General features: G+C 39.3%; 1 pseudogene; it reads right to left on the reverse strand.

The window, feature by feature from the left end:
* Positions 1 to 21,268, reverse strand: part of Gm14412 — a 130,245-nt pseudogene that overhangs the window by 14,463 nt on the left and 94,514 nt on the right.

Below are 21,268 nucleotides of genomic sequence, written 5' to 3' on the forward strand. Positions count from 1 at the left end.
TCCAATGACCGAAAATAAAGTTCAGGGCTGGAGAGATGGCTCAGCCGTTAAAGGCTAGGCTCACAACCAAAAGTATAAGAAAATAAATTTCAAAACTTAAGATGTATGAAAGGATAATGAACCTGGGACTTAAGAGGACATTCAAAACTGTCTTACCTACTTTAGCTGACATTTCAAAAATAGGTGTAAGATTATTATTGACTTAAAAGATCATTTTTATAGTATTCCTTTGCATCTTGAGGGTTGTAAAAGGTTTGCATTTGAAGTGTCTGCTTGTAATTTTAAATAAGCCACGAAGTGATATCATTTGACTCCCTTCAATGGAATTTCTCAAGGAAGGGTCAGTCGCCCTACATCATGTCAAAAATTTGTTTCTGCTTCAATACAAGAAGTTAGGACTTTGAATCCTACTTTGTGTATTGATCATGATATGGATATTTTATTAGACGATCCCTCTGAAAGAGTTTTACTACAGGCCTTTGTTATGATACAAAAAGCTTTAAAATCTTGGAGAAGAAAAGATTTAAAGACAATATCCTTTTCAAGATTTGGGGCATCTGTTATACACTAAAGAAATTGTTGCCCAGAAAATTCAAATAAGAAAAGATAGTTTACTTACTTTAAATGATTTTCAAAAGCTGTTAGGGAATGTTAGTTGGCTAAGACCTCACCTTAAGCTTGCCACAGAAGAACTTAAATGTCTGTTTGTTATTTCTCAAGGGAAATGCAAATCCTAATTCCCCTGGAAAAATAACTGATGAGGAATGAAAAGCTTTGCTGAAAGTAGAGGAAGCTATTAGCCAACAACAGATATATAGACTAAGATCAATTGTTGACTATTTCACAGCAGTCCTTTAGCAAAAGGGACCATTAATGTGTATTCATCATTCTTCATCTCCAAGTAAAGTTTGCACACTCTACTATGAAACTGTTGCTATGTTGAAAAAGAATTGTAGGATAGAATCACAAAAGTATTTTGGAAAAGAACCTGATGAAATATTTATTCCGTATTTCAAACAGCATTTAAATTGGTTACTGAAGAATGCTTATATTTAGTCTATTGAATGTGCAAACATTTTAGGCAAATTTGATAGTTATTATCCAAAAGGCAAGTTGTTAGAATTTGCCTCTAGGCATACTTTTGAATTTCCTGTAAATTTACTCATGCAGCTGATAGAGAATGCATTTATTGTGTTTACAGACAGCTCATCTAAAGGGAAGGTAGCATGCGTTATTGGATCATATGTTTATTCTCTTGAGTTTCCCCAATGCTTCACAAATATTTGAATAATGTACTATAGCCACTGTTTTTGAAACGTTGAAAAAACAAGCTTTGAGTTTATATACTGATGGCCAGTATATACCTCATGGCTTACAATTGCGTGACTTTGTTCCATTTTTAGTTACTGCTAGTACTCAAATTTTGGAATTATTTATGCAAATGCAACTTAATTTAAGAGCTTGTACTGTTCCTTAGGTTATACGACATTTAAAAGCTCATACTGGGTGTTCCAGACCCTTTAATGAGGGCAATGCCACAGCAGGTTTGCATATCAGGCAGAGAATAGGCATTACACAGGAACAGTTCAGCCAAACACTCTCATTCTATACATCATTAAAATACTAATAGGTTGAGACAACAATTTGGTATTTCTAGAAAATGTGCATGTCAATTTATAAAAACTTGTCTTCAGTGTCCTCAATTTCTTCCTGTACCACATAATGGTGTTAATCCTTAAGAACACATACCTAATCAAGTATGGCAAATGGATGTTACTTATGTATCTGAATTTAAAAAATGTTAAACAATGTATATATGACTATTGATACCTTTTTAGGCTTTCTATCTGCAACTGCTTTAACAGGATAAGCAACTAAATATGAAACTAGTCATTGCCTACATTGTTTTTATATACTGGATGTTCAAAATGACATGAAGACAGATAAAGTTACTGACCATTACAGTCAGGCATTTGTGATGTTTTGTTAACAATTTAATATTTGTCATATTATTGGGATTCCTTATTATTCTCGAAGAATAGGTATTGTGGAGTGCTACACTCTCCGGTCGAGTCAACTGGACAGGCCGAAAGGCTTAAAAGTCACTCATGAGGCAAAAGAGCTTCAAGGAAGCTCTCCTCCTGGAGTCTAGGGTTCCCTACCCATACAGTAATTTTTCATTCCCGAGTTCCATTCCTGAGTTAGTCTAGTGTATGGATCCACGTGCTCTCTTTCAATATTTTCCTATCATAAGTGCCTTTTAAGATTGAATTCTGACATAGCTAAAGCCGTCCGCCAGTGTTCCAACAGTCCTAGTTCGTCCTTATCAAGACCTTGGGTTTGGAATTCAGTACTGCCCCTGGTATTACACTATCTCTTTGAGTAAAAGTTAGGTCACTGCCCTTCACAGGAATCTACCATCACCTAGGAAGAAAGAAGTTTCTGACCGTAGTGGAAACCAGAATAGATGCTTAGAATTATAGCTGAGTTACACCGATTTACAGGAATTTACTATGGTTTAGGAAGCAGATCGGGCTGTGGTTTTAGAGTATTGCATTATTCATGAGATGGTTAGCTAGAACGGAACTCCCTAGTTAGAACCATGACTTGGATGTGAAAGCCCTTGCCCTAGGAGTGAAAAGTTCTCACACCTGGCTTCTAAGACTATAGCTGACCTTAGATAGGGCTGACTTTGTCTCAATTATTTTATTGCCCAGTTCCTTCCGATCTTTGCGTTTTCATTCCTCTGTTCTGTGTAAGAATCATTAAGCATCCGGTTACCTCATTTGTACCTTGCGGGTATGTCACCCAACTTTTTTATTGTCTTCTGTATAAAAGTCTGAAGCTCGAATTGTAAATTACATTCAGATTCTACACACAACCTTTCCTGTGTGCATCTGTCTGTCATTCATCCACGCTTTTCCCACCCGCGTCGAGAGACCCCGTTCCACGCAGACACAGGGACCCAGAGGGTCTGCGGCAGTGGAGCATGCCCATGGAACTTTAAAACAATTCTCAATTTAGCACAATCTTCAATCATCTGGTAGGAAAGTCTCAAGGAGGCATCATCTGAATCAGGTTAGCCTTTCACAATAGCTGTGGGATACTGTCATAGTTATATTAATTAAGATGAAGAGAATTACCACTGAGATTTGCTCCATTTCCTAGGCAGGTTGTAAAAGAATGGAGAAAGCAAACTGTGCACTAGCAAAAATGCTCTGAGCACTCTCTGCTCTTGACTGTTGATAGGTGTGCACTCTTTTTTTTTTCTTTTTTTTTTAAGATTTATTATATTTAAGTACACTGTAGCTGTCTTCAGACACTCCAGAAGACGGAGTCAGATCTCATTACGGATGGTTGTGAGCCACCATGTGGTTGCTGGGATTTGAAATTCGGACCTTCTGAAGAGCAGTCGGGTGCTCTTACCCACTGAGCCATCTCACCAGCCCAGGTGTGCACTCTTGTCGCAGGCTCTTGACACCACAACATTATACCATCATGGACCATACCACGGACCTATGAGCTAAGATGACCCTTTCTTTCCCATTTGCTTTTCCTAGGGTATTTTATTGTAAGAATAGCATTGAGACGTACCAATAAATTTAAACATTTTGTTTCTCTTTTGAGGATTTTAAAAAATGAAACATAAAGTATATATTACATGAAAGGTATTGTCCAAAGAATGCCAAGTGCACACATCTCACTAGTCTATCTCTTGATGGACAGCTTCCCTCAGTCTCACTCTCTGTCAGGCATCATTCATTTCTGCAGCCAGGAAACAGCAGATTCCTACTATGCTAACCCTGGCTTGACCTACAACTGTATACTACCTCCAATCTGAAACTAACTCAAAGGAGGTTATGGGACTCACAGTGTTACCAGTGGGGTTGTATAAGCAAGAACCAGTTTCTAAGGGAGAGATGACTCCCTGGTAGCACTGCCTGCAAGCAGTATAGCAAACTCCAGGGATTCAACTCCTCCAAGTCATCCCCCATATTGGGTTGCTTTGTTAGTAACTCAGCTAGCTGACTATGTCAACCATAATCTGAAAAGCTCAATAATAATTTCTCTCCCATTCACTGGGCTTGAAATCACTTCAGAGACAAAGTTTTGGTTGTTTTGGGGAGTTTGAGAGAAGCTAAAAAAAAAAAAGATCAAAGCACCCAGAATGAAATGGCTCCAAATCTTGGCCCAGCTAAGGTGAAAAATGAGAGGAACACTTTTTAATCTCCCTATGTCAGGACAAAAGATGAAATGTGACAGGATACTTTCAACTCCAAATCATGCATTCCACTCCTACCTAGCTCCCTCTCCCCTCCTGCCTCCCTCTTCCCACTAGTTCCCTTCTTAATCACTTGCCCCCCCTCCTCCCAGCTATCTCACTGTCCTCCCCATCCTGTCTCCCACTTCCAACACTGCCTTTCTCACCATGATGGACTTCCGAAAATCATGGGCCAAGATAAACCTTTCCTTCCCATAATCCTAAAATATTTTTGTTGGGTATTTATTCGCAGCAACAAGAAAACCCACTGATGCTCCAAAGCAGTACTTGGGTGGAGCCATCTCCTATCTCTCAACATGCTCTATCAGGAAGGAAAAGAAGTTCCTTCCCATCTCCCCAGGATACATTTAACAACAAACACCCCATTAAAAACTTGCTGTAATCATTGTCCAGGGTCACTGCCTTGGGTAGTTGACACATGAGAAGCTCCTGTGACATCTTGTGAACTGTCACTGCCATGGAGCCAGGATCCCACCTCAGTGTTGAGACATCAGAGCTGGTGCTAATGTACAGACTTCAAGGATGTGCCTGTCTAAGATGAAAAGTGGATGCAGGAAGGACAAGGGCAAAAGTGACAGAATTTGTCCAAAGAAAAACAAAGCAGGGGCTTCTCAAAAAGCGAGCTTGCCATTCCCCCCTCACCCCCCACTCTCCCAATCCCTGAGAATCCCACAAGTCAGGAAGGTTTCGGTGGCCCTCTTGTGGCGACCTCAAATATTGCTCAATATTTTTGGTTGCCTCATGCAGGTGGTACCAGCTAGAAACAAGGTGTGAAATAAAACTATTTTAAAGGTTTCTGTGTTTTGAAATAATTCATTTAACTTATTAATTAGAAAATCTACCAGTGATTTTATTTGTTCAAAATACCCCTGTGTTCGGACATATTGCAGGTCATCACCATACTTGATTTCAAATTATGCTATAAAGCTGAAGTAATAAAAATCAGAATGGTACTGACACATAACCAGACACGGATTGAACCACTGGAATAGAAGATCCAGATATAACCGCATAAGGTCACATTATCTCTGACAAAGACACACACACACACACACACACACACACACACACACACATACACACACATACACACACACACAGACACACACACATTCATACATGAACCCCACTCACATGCTCTCACACAGACATACATGCACATGCTTATTCAACTGTCACATGCAGAAACATACACACATGCATGTCCCATTCTCAGTCACAAGCTCACACCCACATATGCATACATACATGCACATAAACATGCTAAAACAAAAATGCACACCACATACCTGACCCTGACTTGCACACATGCTCCCTTCCACACACATACAAACACATACACACAAGAAACTCTTTCCCTCACATGCTCACACAAACACAAATGCACCCCTGCAACAACTTCACAGACAGACATTCACACATGCACTCCCCCATATTCTCATACACACATTCACACAAGTAACCCAAGCACATTTGCTCACACTCACATGCACAAACACCAGATGACACACATACATGCACACACACACACACACACACACACACACACACACACACACATGCATATGCATGTGCAAACCCTGTGCTCACACATACACATGCACCCTTTAAACATGCTCAAATACAAACAGGATCACATACATCTCCACACACATGCAAAAACACATCCTCACAGTCATTAACATTCCTACATGCACCCATACATCTGAAAATCAATATTCACGAAAAAGAAGCCAATCTTTTCTTCCTGCACAGAACTTAATTCCAATTGGATCAAGGACATCAACACAGGACTTTGTACTCCAAGGCTGCACCAGAAATATCAACGACTCTGCATCAACACAGAAGTACAGGAGAGGAATTTCTAAACAAGACCCTTGTGCAGCAGAGGATGAGAGCAATTACTGACAAAGGGGACCATATGCAGCTGAACACTGAAGTGTCAGGTGAGTGAAGAGGAGAGGCTTACAAGACAGGAGAGGCCTCTCTGCCAGATGCTCATCTGAAAGAGAATCATAGATAGAATGTACAAAGAACTAAAAAGAAAGTCTAACCATTAAGAACCTTTAAAAATAAATGAAAAAACGGGCCCTGAGTGGTTAAAGAGATGACTCAAAGAGTACTTTGGGGACAAAATTTTGTTGACTATATATGCCTGGATTGATTTTGGGGCTCTCTTTTTACCAGGCTTCTCCTGGTTTGTAGAAATGCTATTGCTGATTTTCTATCCAGGGTGTCTTTGAGGCAGGTCCACACAGGAGAGCACGTGGGCTGCAGAAGGAAAAGAGGTTCTTGGACAGGATCCCTTCAGTCCTTCATCCTCAGCCAGGAGGTGGAGCTGATCCTCAGTCCTCTGTGCACCTTTCCTGACAGAGGAGAGTTGGCCTGTAGGGAGTGCTCTGACCCAGGAACTCAGGACAGAGCTTGTCTCCCAGGAGTACTGACAGAGGCTAACAGACACACAGAAGGAACAAGCTCCAATCAGAGACAGCTAGAACATCTAACACCAGAGATTACCAGATGGCAAAAGGCAAACATAAGAATCTTACCAACAGAAACCAAAAACACTTGGCATCATCAGAAACCTGTAATCCCACCACAGCAAACCCTGGATAACCCAACAAACCATATCTCGTGATGCTGGTAAAGGATTTTAAGAAGGACATTAATAATTCCCTTAAAGAAAAACAGGACAACACAGTTAAACCGCTAGAAGTCATTAAATAGGAAACACAAAAATCCCTTAAGGAAATACAGGAAAACGCAAATAAACAGGTGAAGGAATTAAACAAAACCATCCAAGACCTAAAAATGGAAGTAGAAACAATAAAACCCAAAGGGAGACAGCTATGGAGATAGAAATCCTAGGAAAGAAATCATGAGTCATAGATTTGAGCATCACCAACAGAAAACAAGTGATGGAAGAGAGAATCTCAGGTGTAGAAGATTCCTTAGAAAACATGGACACAAAAATAAAAGGATGTGTAAAATGCAAAAAGATCCTAACCCAAAACATCCAGGAAATCCAGGACACAATGAGAAGACCAAACCTAAGGATAATAGTTATAGATGCGAATGAAGATTTTCAACTTAATGGGCCAGTAAATATCTTCAACAAAATTATAGAAGAAAACATCCCTAACCTAAAGAAAGAGATGCCCAGGAACATACATGAATCCTACAGAACTCATAATACACTGGACCGGAAAAGAAATTCCTCCCCTACACGAAATAATCAGAACAAATGCACTAAATAACGATAGAATATTAAAAGCAGTAAGGGAAAAGGGTCAAGTAACATAAAGACGGACCTATTAGAATTACACCAGAGTTCTCACCAGAGACTATGAAAGCAACAAGATCCTGGACAGATGTTATACAGACCATAAGAGAAAACATGTGCCAGCCCAGGCTACTATACCCAGCAAAACTCTCAATTACCATAGATGGAGAAATCAAAGTATTCCATGACAAAACCAAATTCACACAATATCTCTCCACAAATTCAGCCCTTCAAAGGATAATAAAGATAAAACTCCAACACAAGGATGGAAACTACACCCTAGAAAAAGCAAGAAAGTAGTCCTTCAACAAACCTAAAAGAACATAGCCACGAGGACAGAATACCAATTCTAACAATAAAAATAACAGGAAACAACAATTACTTTTCTTAATATCTCTTAATATCTAACAGACAGGTTACATAAGCAGGACCCAACATATTGGTGCATACAGAAACCCACCTCCAGGACAAAGACAGACACTACCTTAGAGTAAAAGGCTGGAAAACAATTTTCCAAGCAAATGGTCCCAAGAAACAAGCTGGGACCATTTGAATAAAATTGACTTTTAACCTATAGTTCTCAAAAATGATAAGGAGGGACACTTCTTACTCATCAAAGGTAAAATTTACCAAGATGAACTCTCAATTCTGAACATCTATGCTCCAAATGCAGGAACATCCACATTCATTAAAGAAACTTTGCTAAAACTCAAAGCACACATCCCACCTCACACAATAATAGTGGGGGACTTTCATACCCTACTCTCATCAATGAACAGATCCTGGAAATGGAAACTAAACAGAGAAACAGTGAAACTAACAGAAGTTATGAACCAATTTTAACAATTGTCTCTAGAACATTTCATCCTAAAACAAAAGGATTTATCTTCTTCTCAGCACCTCATGGTACCTTCTCCAAAACTGTCCATAAACTGAAGAAAACTGACTGGCCTCGTCACAAAACAGGCCTCAACAGAACAAAAATATTGAAATAATTCCATGCATCCTATCAGAACACCACAGATGAAGGCTGATCTTCAGTAACAACATAAATAATAGAAAGCTAACATTCATGTGGAACCTGAACAACACTCTACTCAATAACTTGGTCAAGGAAGAATTAAAGAAATTAAAGACGTTTTAGAGTTTAATGAAAATGAAGCCACAACATACCCAAACTTATGAGGCACAATGAAAGCAGTCCTAAGAGGAAAACTCATAGCTCTGAGTGCCAACAAAAAGAAACTAGAGAGAGCACACCCCAGCTGTTTGACGGCACATCTAAAAGCTCTAGAACAAAAGGAAACAAATTCACCCAAGAGGAGTAGATGGCAGGAAATAATCAAACTCAGGGCTGAAATCAACCAAGTGGAAATGAAGAGAACTATAAAAAGAATCAACCAAACCAGGAGCTGGTTCTTTGAGGAAATCATCAATATAGATAAACCCTTAGCCAGAATCCAAGAATATCAACATGATCATCCCTCATGATCAAGTAGACTTCATACCAGAGACACAGGGATGGTTTAATATATGGAAATCCATCAACAAAATACACTATATAAACAAACTCAAAGACAAAAACCACATGATCATCTCATTAGATGCTGAGAAGGCATTTGACAAAATCCAACATCCATTCATGATAAAAGTCTTGGAAAGATCAAGAATTCAAGGCCCATACTTAGACATAATAAAAGCAATATACTGCAAACCAGTAGCCAACATCAAACTAAATGGAGAGAAACTTGAAGCAATCTCACTGAAATCAGGGACTAGACAAGGCTGCGCACTCTCTCCCTATCTATTCAACATAGTACCTGAAATCCTAGCTAGAGCAATTAGGCAATAAAAGGAAATTAAGGGGATTCATACTGGAAAGGAGGAAGTCACTTGATCTTTGACAAAGGAGCAAAAACTATCCAGTGGAAAAAGGAAAACATTTTCAACAAATGGTGCTACCTCGAGTGGTGGGTAGAATGTAGAAGAATGCAAAATTATCCATTCTCATCTCCTTGTACAAAACTCAGGTGTAAGTGGATCAAGGAACTCCACATAAAACCAGAGACACTGACACTTATAGAAAGGAACATGTGCAAGAGCCTCAAAGATATGGGCATAAGGCAAAATTTCCTGAACAGATCAGCAATGGCTTGTGCTGTAAGATTGAGAATCAACAAATGGGACCTCATAAAATTGCAAAGCTTCTGTAAGGCAAAGGACACTGTCAATAAGACAGAAAGTCTGACAACAGATTGGGAAAAGATATTTACCAATATTAAATCAGATAGGGGACTAATATCCAATATATTTAAAGAACTCAAGAAGGTGGACTCCAGAAAATTAAATAACCCTATTAAAAAATGGGGTACAAAGCTAAACAAAGAATTCTCAACTGAGGAATACAGAATATATGATAAGCACATGAAAAAATGTTCTATTCCTTAATCATCAGGGAAATGTAAATCAAAACAACTCTGAGATTCCACTCACACCGGTCAGAATGGCTAAGATCAAAAATTCAGGAGATAGCATATGCTGGTGAGGATGTTGGGAAAGAGGAACACTCCTCCATTGCTGGTGGGCTATCAAGCTTTTACAACCACTCTGGAAATCAGTTTGGTGGTTCCCCATAAAAGTGGTTATAGTACTACCAGAATATCCAATAATACTACTCCTGGGCATATACCCAGAAGATGTTCCAATTTGTAATAAGGACACATACTCCACTATGTTCATAGCAGCCTTATTTATAATAGCCAAAGCTGGAAAGAACCCAGATGCCCCTCAACAGAGGAATGGATACAGAAAATGTGGTACATTTACACAACTGAGTACTACTCAGCTATTAAAAACAGTGACTTTATGAAATTCTTAGGCAAATGGATGGATCTGGAGGATATCACCCTGAGTGAGGTAACCCAATCACAAAATAACACACATGATATACACTCACTGATAAGTGGATATTAGCCCAGAATCTCAGAGTACCTAAGATACTATTTGCAAAACACTTAAAACTCAAGAAGAAGGAAGACCAAAGTGTGGATACTTCAATTGTTCTTAGAAGGGAGAACAAAATAATCGTGGAAGGATTTACAGAGACAAAGTTTGGAGCAAAGACTGAAGGATCCTGTCAGCAAACTCTTGTTGGCATCTACAGCAGTGTCTGGTTTTGGTGGTTGTTTATGGGATGCATCCCTAGATTGGGCAGTCTTGGATGGTCATCTTTTCAGCCTCTGCTCCAAACTTTGTCTCTGTAAATACTTCCCTTCAGGAGAACACAAGATGTCTTAGTCAGGGTTTTAATGCTATGAACAGACAACATGACCAAGGAAGTCTTATAAAAAAACAAAAAAAAAAAAACCCATTTAATTAGGGCTGGATTATGGGTTCAGAGGTTTAGTCCATTATCATCAAGGTGGGAGCATGGTGGCATCCAGGCAGTCATGGTGCAGGCAGAGCTGAGAGTTCTATGTCTTCATCCAACAGCTGCTAGTGGAAGACTGCCTTCCAGGCACATAGCGTGAGAGTATTAAGCCCACACCCAACTGACACACATACTCCAAACAGGTCATACCTATTCCAACAAGGCCACACCTCCAAATGGTGCCACTCCGTGGTCCAAGAATATACAAACCATTACAATATTGCTTTAAAGAATGTCTTCCCTGTTAATATTAATGACTCCATTTTGGCTACAAGACCAGGAGGCAAAGGGGTGGCTAATGTCTCAGTAAAATGGTAAATGCTGCAAACTTCAGGACAGCCCTTAAGGCTGTGGAAAAGACCTCTAAGATCTTAGGTTCCAAATATGTAATTCCTCAAAAAACAATAATGCAAATTGAACTATGAGGGGCTTCACAAATCTAAAGGAAAGAAAGTAGGTGTGCTGTGAGCCAACTTATCAGACAGATACTAAGGAAGGATATAGAAGATAATGAGACTTAGAGAGTGGTGATCACAAGAGATTTAACCCAGATAAATTTTTGTTGTTATAGCTGTTATCTATATTTACAAAGCCAAAGAGATTCCTGAGTTAAATATCAGCCTGGAACAGATCAAGGTTAACCCAGGTGTTTTGGAAATGGAATTTCAGGACTGGGTTGCACTCAGCTAGTTTAGTATCTGTGCTTAACAGAGGCAGGTAGACCTCTAAATTCTTCTGCAATTTTATAAGAAAATGTGTACTTGCTTTCTGCTAAGAATCAGGTGTGTGCTCAGGGATGCACATTCTTAAGATAATCAAATGGAAACTTGGAGTAAATGACTGGATTGTTATGTAAAATAAAAGACTGGACTCTGATCTCCAAGAGATGACCTACCCAGAGAATTTTTTAGAATAGCAAGAGAGAATTTCTTGTAGAAGATTCTCATGGATTGCTGCTTGAAGATCTCCAGAGAGGCAGATCAGATAAAATGAGCACAGAACAGAATGAACGCAGGGTAGAAAACTGTTTCCAGCAGAGCATAGGTTGTTACCTTGTAGTGATGAATAAACTGCCTTCCCTTTATTTTTGATGCTCCCAGATACCCCTTCTCTCAGAACACTCCTTCTAGCCCAGGACTGGAACTTGGCAACAGAGGAATATTTTTATGCCACTAAGTTTTTAATCTATATCAGGACTTATAGGAAAGGTCTCATTTATGTTAACATCCAAAGCAATGCCAATACTAGCTTATACCCAACTATTTTGATTTATGGTTCTTATGGAAGTGTACTTACAGAACATGTTGATCAGCCATGTGAGACCTAGGAAAAGTAATGGGTTTGAACAGTGCTCTTAACCACTGAATGATCCCTGCATGCCAACTAACCCACTTTCAATAAAATAAAATAAAATAAAATAAAATACTGTAAAGGAGATATTAGATATTCAAGTACGAACTTCGAGGAAAGCTACAAATGGTTAATGGAGCTTGCTGAAAAGAAGCTATGTTTGCTGCAAGTGACATAGCTGGAGAAGTGGGAGTACCTAAAACCTTGTGGTTAAGGCAATTAAACCATAATCCCAAGGTGCTGAACTGGAAGTTATAAGTTTTGTTGTTTTCACTGTTAAATTTTGGTCTCATTTGGTCAGTTCATTTTTTCCTATGTTCTGATTATTTCTGCTAAGGATTGTTTCTTTTGTGACATTGGATTTATGAAATATAACAATCTCTCTTAAGCATATGGTACAGTGTGGACAGATAAAAAGTAGTTTTGACTTTTGAAAAAACGTGACAGTTAAATGAGAATGACTCCCATAGACTTATATGTTTCAATACTTATTTTTTTAGTTGGTCAGACTGTTTTCAAAGGAGCACAGGTGTGGCCTTTTGGAAAGATGTGTCATATGGGTGCATATTCAGGTTTTAATATCTTCTGACCATGCTCACTTTGCTAGCTACCTCTTGTCTCAGGTTCAAAATATGAGCTCTCAGCTTTACTGGATGTCATGTGTTTACACTGCCACTATTGACTCTAATGCTTTGGAACTGTAAGCCCAAAATGATGCCTTCAATTATAATTTCTTTTGTCTATGGTGTGTTTTATGATATCAATAGAAAATAAATATACAAAAGAGTTGCATGGAAAATCAGAACACAGAAAAACCACCACTTCTAACTAAAGAAAACAGGGAGGAACACTATTCCAACTATCTCTAGAGCACTATGATATGTTCCATGCCGTTGAAATTATCAGTGATTCCAAGATTGACAATTATATATTTCTCTGAAAAAGCAACCATTTTAAGAACATTCTCCTTTACTTATATCCCAACCAATACCAAATAAAGGTTCAACTCCATCTTGTGTTGAAGATTCATGTGAAGAATTGAGGCCCAAAAGCATAGGATTACACACATACTACTCCTTCTTTCATTGACAGCTCCTTATTTTTTATTGAATATTTTCTTTATTTACATTTCAAATGTTATCCCCTCTCTCAGTTCTCTCCTCCCAATTCACTATTCCCTACCTCTACCCCTGTTTCTTTGAGGGTGTTCCGCCAACCACTCACTCCTGCCTCCTTGCCCTGGCACTCACTTACACTGGGGCATTATACTACTCTTTATTATACATACAATAAATGTTGTAAATTATGGTATATTTAGTGAATCAAGTTGGGATGACATTCTAAATAAGGCACTCTCTCAAGAACAACATCAACGATAAACATCACAGTTATATATTTAAGGGCCTGTGAAGAACTATTTTTTATTTTCTGTTCCAAATTAATCCTAAAGATAAAATTTGATTAATTCTATATTGTTAATAATGGTGTTTTCTCTAATCATGTCCCAAGTTAAAGGCCAACTTATCATTTTGACTTGTTTTTCCTCTATAATCTTGAGATTTACACAGTATAAATTGCTTCGACTGTTCATGGTATGTTTTTAAACTGCAGATTTTAATTGTATTACTAACTGCAAAGCAATTCCAGTTTGTGATAATTAGCATGCATCTTACCCTTGAATTTGACTACAAAAAGTTACTCTGTACTTTGGGCTGAATATCTCTCCTAATTCAGAGGAGAATGCAAGATTGACCTGGAAATAAAATACATTTTTACTTCACATCATTTTGGTCATTTCTTCCTGGTTCTTGACAGTGTAAACATATCTACCCTTTTAAAAACTAGGCCTTTTTGAAATGGGTTGTATTATGAAAGTTACTATGGAGACCAGTGTGGCCGGAATTCAGGAATACGAATTTGCCTCCAAACTTCTGGAATTGATAGCACATACTACCATGCTTGGCAATATTCATTTTGAAGATGATTGTAAGGTACTAATTCTAAACAACTGAAATGACTGTAAGAATTATTGTATTGTCCCAATTCTTCAGTGCTTTCATTATCTTAGTTATTCATTTTGTTTTTCTTTTCCTCTCTATCATCTCTCTTACCTCTACTCTCTCTTTATTCTCCTTCTCCTTCTTCCTTTCCCCTCCCTCTCTCTTTCTCTTTCTCTCCCCCCTCTCCCCTCCACTCTCCCCCCTCCCTCTCCCTCCCCCTCTCTCCTCTGTCAGTATATGTGTGTGCATGTTGATTTTGCAGCACTGGCTATCCTAAAACTCAGTAATCTCCCAGCCTCTGTGTTCTAAGTAGTGGGTTTGAAGTAATGCTTTGCTGAGTGTCTCAATATGTTCTCTCCCTACCACCTCCCTCCCTCAACTAACTCTCTCTCTCTCTCTCTCTCTCTCTCTCTCTCTCTCTCTCTCAAAGAAATTTATTTGTATGTTTATTCAGCCTCTGTATTTTGGTTCTCCATCCATGCCTTATGCCCACGAAGGCCAGGAAAGTCCGCAAAGCCACCATATCTGTTATGTGCTTCCTGCTCTGTTCTGAAGCTAGCTCATAACCATCACGTGGAACATACATGCAGTGGACCTGAACCCAGTCAGAAGCCACAGAAAAAATCCTTGTTTCCTAAAATCTCTCTTTAATTTCTTTAATTGCTAATATTCTGGGCAACAGTCCACTTGTGGGACACATTGGAGACTCCAATGTAAGTTGATTGATGGGCTTGATTCAGCTTGATTCTAGGAGGAAGAAGAAGTGCCTCCTGAGTGCAGTGCTTTGAGTTCAGGCAAGATCAAAATTTGCACAGCAGTGAACAAAGGGCACTGCCCACAAAGGGGAGAAGCAGGCAGATAAGCAGCATTGATCTGGAATCTTAGCCCCTCCCAAGGAATTGGCGGGAGAACAGACAGATCAGCTATTGGAGGAGACTCACTACTGCTACTGTCCTACAAAGCTGCAGATCTGAAAAAGGATTGGCCCAGGCTGGAACCACTAAGCTGTGTCCTTTCAACACACTCTAACCCTAAGGGTGGTGCTCATGTCACTCAAGACTCAGTAGCCATCATAACACCCACACGGAGCTGCCAGTCAGAAGAGGAGGTGGCTATTCCTGGTACTATGCCCTCGAGTTCCTCTCTGTAACTCAGGTGACCTGAGTGTTTCTATGTGTTGTGTTCTTACTGTCTTCATTGAGTGCTGCGAGGTAGCTCAGACAAGGTCAGAATTTCAGACATGGTAAGTGCAAAGTCATCTCCTGTAAAGATGGGGAGCAAGCTTCTTAGCAAAGGATGCCTGCGTAGTAGGTCTTTCCAGCGCATGGATGGTAAGCATCAGCCAGGCATATGGGGCCACCTGTGTGCTCCTTTGTGGACCTAGTCTCTCCTTGGACCCGGCTGTAGCCTCTAAATAACTTTATCTGGCAGCATCTAGACTAAACCTTTGTGGCAGGGGCTTGTGTGTGGAAACATACTTGGCAGGATGAGAACCAGAGGAACAGCTTACTGTGTACACTGTCAGGTAAAGCAGTGCTGACAAGAGCTAGGTCACAGACCAAAGGGAAAGGGAGTGTGTGCAGGGGTCACTGTTATGGAGAAGGACCTGATTCAGGGAGTGAGAATGATTTTGTAATTTCACAGACTGTATCCATGTATGGATGTAATTTAGTAAACCTAGATTGGAGGGTGTTTTATTTGGGCAGGTTAGCTTGAGCCAGTGGGTAATGAATTCCCATTTTTGGATCTGTATTATGTAAATATGTGCAATCCTTGTTGACATATTTAATTGAGCTCAGAAATGTAAAACACACGCCATTAGCTGTAGCTGTGTGTGTCAGATTATAGATCTCAGTAGTTAACAAAGCACTTAGGGGCAAGGTCAAACACTATCTCATTAATGCCATTCCTTGTACCAGGAAGGGCCTGACCTTTTTCAAATCAGTACAGTGATATATTTTTTCAATTATATTTATCTTTTTAACAAGCCACTTTTTGGTATTACTTTTTAAATTTCATTTTCTCTATGCATAGGTGCTCTGATCTCTTCTTTCTATTCTCCAGTGTTTCCCAGAAGTCAATAATTACACTCCCATTTCTAAAGAGATTATATATCTGTCAGTTTAGAGCAACATGTGTAGCTCAGGCTTTCCTTACGCCATGTAGTTAATACTTGCTTTGAGCATCTGAGCCTAAAAACTTCCTTGCTCTTTCTGAGGGTAGAACACTGATGGCTTCTGTGATTATCACCTGTAGCCTAACAGCAGAGGATTAAGCAGTGTGGCCTTTGCTCTATCTCAGAAGGAACTGCTGGGCTCTAAGTGTTAGCCTGCAAGTCAGAAGTCACAGGAAGTAAATGGGACACTCAAAGAAGTGGTTATGGAGTTTACTACTAAGTTGTCAAAAGTTACCTATGAAAGCTATCTAAGAGGAAAAGCAAAAAGATCCTAAGTGGGGAAGGGCAAAAAACTTCTTTCTCTTTTCCTTATCTCTTTGTCCTCTGTACTTATACATCTTTCAGAATACCTGATCACATGTTACAGAGTTCACTACAAGTTCACACACAAAAAAAATGGGAATGGGTGGGTAGGTGAGTTGGGGGGGGGGGGACTTTTGAGATAGCATTGGAAATGTAATTGAAGAAAATACGTAATAAAAAAAAACTCTATAGAGGGACAAAAAAAGAAGAATCCTTTCAAAAGCTGAGAAGACTAAAAAAAAAAAATTGAGAAAGAAGTTTACAACAGAGAATGGTTACATGCATACCATTAGGAGTAATTACTAATGGCTAGCTATCCATCGCCTGATTCAGATTCACAGATTCACCGAAGGTTTAAAACCATAACTAAGTTATTAGTAAAGTTTTGCACAGATAAACACAGCCCATATTTCATCTTCTAGCCTAGCACCTATAATAAATCATTAGTTTCCTTTTTATGACCTTTGGTAAATTGTTTTACAACCTCTTGGAATGTGCTCTGAGTAGGAGAAAGCCTGATTACTATCTAAGAGCAATTAATTGGTGACACTTGGGAGACTGGCGGAGTTCTCTTTGCACTTTTGAATATCAGAAATTTACCTAACAGCCGTCCGATCATAAAAGAGTTTAATAATCACTGATATAATTTTAGGAATTCTTACCACACTGTCATTAATACTTAAGTCATCTATTTGTTTATATAACATTACAAGAAAACAGTTCCATGGAAAATCAGAACACAGAATATCATCCCTTCCAACTATAGAAAACAGGGAGAAATATCTTTGAAACTATCTCTAGGTCAGTATGATCTGTCCCATACCTTTGAAATTAGGAGTGATCTGAAGATTGACAATTATCAACTTCCGTTTAAAAGCAATCCTTTTTAGAACATTCTCCTTTACTTATAACCCAATCAATACCAAATAACATTTCACCTCCATCTTCTATTGAAGACTCATGTAAGGAATGGAGGCCCAAAAGCACAGGATTAAATATGTACTACCCCCCCTTTTTTTTTGACAGCTCACTTTTTTTTATTGAATATTTTATTTACATTTCAATTACATTTCAAATGCTATCCCCTTTCCCAGTTCCCTTCCCCCAGTCTCCTATTGCCTCCCTTCCCTCTTCTATGAGGGTGTTCCCCAGCCATTCACTCCTGCATCCACACCCTGCCATACCCTTACACTGGGGCATCACACTACTCTGTATTACATATTCAATAAATGTTGTTAATTATCATTTATTTAGTGTCTCTAGTTCAGCTGGTATTCTAAATAAGGCCCTGTCTGAAAAATAACAACAAAGATAAACAATCACAATTATATTTGTTAAGGGCCATTTAAAGACTATTTTTTATTTCCAGCTCCAAATTAATCCTAAAGATAAAATATGATTAATTCAATATTGTTAACTATGGTGGTTTTCTCTAATGGCCCAAGTTAAAGGACAGCTTGTCATTTTGACTTGTTTTTCCTCTATAATCTTGAGATTTACCTAGTATGAATTCTTTCCACTGTTGATGGTATGTTTTATTTATTTATTTTGTTATTTTCGAGACAGGGTTTCTCTGTGTAGCCCTGGCTATCCTGGATTCACTTGGTAGAACAGACAGTTCTTCCGTTGGGAAACCTACCTTCCTCTGCCCCCGAGTGCTGGGACTAAAAGCATGCACCATCATTGCCCGGCATAGTAGGTTTTATGAACTGCAGATTTTTTTTTTATTGGGTATTTATTTCATTTACATTTCCAACGCTATCCCAAAAGTCCCCCACACGCTCCCCCCACCCACTCCCCTACCCACCCAATCCCACTTCTTGGTCCTGGGGTTCCCCTGTATTGAGGCATATAAAGTTTGCACGACCAATGGGCCTCTCTTTCCACTGATGGCTGACTAGGCCATCTTCTGATTCATATGCAGCTAGACACACGAGCTCCGGGGGGGCTACTGGTTAGTTCATATTGTTGTTCCACATATAGGGTTGCAGATCCCTTTAGCTCCTTGGGTACTTTCTCTAGCTCCTCCATTGGGCCCATCCAATAGCTGACTGTGAGCATCAACTTCTGTGTTTGCCAGGCCCCGGCATAGTCTCACAAGAGACAGCCATATCTGGGTCCTTTCAGCAAAATCTTGCTAGTATATGTATTGGTGTCAGCGTTTGGAGGCTGATTATTGGATGGATTCCCGGATATGGCAGTCTCTAGATGGTCCATCCTTTCGTCTCAGCTCCAAACTTTGTCTCTGTAACTCTTTCCATGGGTGTTTGGTTCACAATTCTAAGAAGAGGCAAAGTGTCCACACTTTGGTCTTTGTTCTTCTTGAGTTTCATGCGTTTAGCAAATTGTATCTTATATCTTGGGTAGTCTAAATTTCTAGGCTAATATCCACTTATCAGTGACTACATATTGTGTGAGTTCTTTTGTGATTGGGTTACCTCATTCAGGATGATGCTTTCCAGGTCCATCCATTTGCCTAGGAATTTCATAAAATCATTCTTTTTAATAGCTGAGTAGTACTCCATTGTGTAAATGTACCACATTTTTCTGTATCCATTCCTCTGTTGAGGGGCATCTGGGTTCTTTCCACCTTCTGGCTATTATAAATAAGGCTGCTATGAACATAGTGGAGCATGTGGTCTTCTTACCGGTTGGAACATCTTCTGGATATATGCCCAGGAGTGGTATTGCAGGATCCTCTGGTAGTACTATGTCCAATTTTCTGAGGAACCGCTGGACTGATTTCCAGAGTGGTTGTACAAGCTTGCAATCCTACCAACAATGGATGAGTGTTCCTCTTTCTCCACATCCTTGCCTGAAAGATCTCCCATGCTCATGGATTGGCAGGATCAACATTGTAAAAATGGCTATCTTGCCAAAAGCAATCTACAAATTCAATGCAATCTCCATCAAAATTCCAACTCAATTCTTGAACAAATTAGAAAGGTCAATCTGCAAATTCATCTGGAATAACAAAAAACCTAGGTAAGCAAACACTCTTCTCAAGGATAAAAGAACCTCTGGTAGAATCACCATGCCTGACCTAAAGCTGTACTACAGAGCAATTGTGATAAAAAACTGCATGGTACTGGTATAGCGACAGACAAGTAGACCAATGGAATAGAATTGAAGACCCAGAAATGGGGCATGGTGGTACATGCCTTTAATCCCAGCACTTGGGAGGCAGAGGCAGGCAGATTTCTGAGTTTGAGGTCAGCCTGGTCTACAGAGTGAGTTCCAGGACAGTCAGGGGTATACATAGAAATCCTGTCTCAAAAAAAAAAAAAACAAAAAAAAAAAAAACAAAACAAAAAAGGGATTCAGAAATGAACTCACACACCTATGGTCACTTGATCTTTGACAAGGGAGCAAAAAACATCCAGTGGAAAAAAGACAGCATTTTCAACAAATGGTGTTGGCACAACTGGCCTTTATAATGTAGAAGAATGCGAATTGATCCTTTCCTGTCTCCTTGTACTAAGGTCAAATCTAAGTGGATTAAGGAACTCCACATAAAACCAGAGACACTGAAACTTATAGACGAGAAAGTAGGAAAAAACCCTCGAATGTATGGGTACAGGGGAAAAATTCCTAAATAGAACAACAATGGCTTGTGCTATAAGATCGAGAATTGACAAATGGGACCTCACTAAATTGCAAAGCTCCTGCAAGGCAAAAGATACTGTCAATAAGACAAAAAGGCCACCAACAGATTGGGAAAGGATCTTTACCTTTACTAAATCAGAGAGGGGAATAATATCCAGTATATATATAAAGAACTCAAGAAGGTGGACTCCAGAAAAATCCAATAACCCCATTAAAAAATGGGGCTCAGAGCTAAACAAAGAATTCTCACCTAAGGAATACCGAATGGTTGAGAAGCAACTGAAAAAATGTTCAATATCCTTAATCATCAGGGAAATGCAAATCAAAAAAACCCTGAGATTCCACCTCACACCAGTCAGAATGGCTAAGATCAAAAATTCAGATGACGGCAGATGCTGGAGAGGATGTGGAGAAGTTCCTAGGCAAATGGATGAAGCTGGAGGGCATCATCCTGAGTGAGGTAACTCAATCACAAAAGAACTCACATGATATGTACTCACTGATAAGTAGATAATATCCCAGAAACTTAGAATACCCAAGATATAAGATACAATTTTCGAAATACATGAAACTCAAGAAGAACAAAGACCAAAGTGTGGACACTTTGCCCCTTCTTAGAATTGGGAACAAAAGTGGATGCTCACAGTCAGCTATTGGATGGATCACAGGGTCCCGAATTGAGGAGCCAAAGCTTGAACACAGGATTTGAGGACCAGTCTTTGTTTTCATGCTCCCAGATACCCCTTCTCCCTCTACTACCCTCCAAGCCCAGGCTTGGTCCTTGGCAACAGAAGTACACTTTGATATCATTAATCTTAAATCTAGATGTCAGGACTTA

Source organism: Mus musculus, chromosome 2 (assembly GCF_000001635.26).
Source record: "Mus musculus strain C57BL/6J chromosome 2, GRCm38.p6 C57BL/6J".
In the NCBI taxonomy this organism is placed as follows: domain Eukaryota; kingdom Metazoa; phylum Chordata; class Mammalia; order Rodentia; family Muridae; genus Mus; species Mus musculus.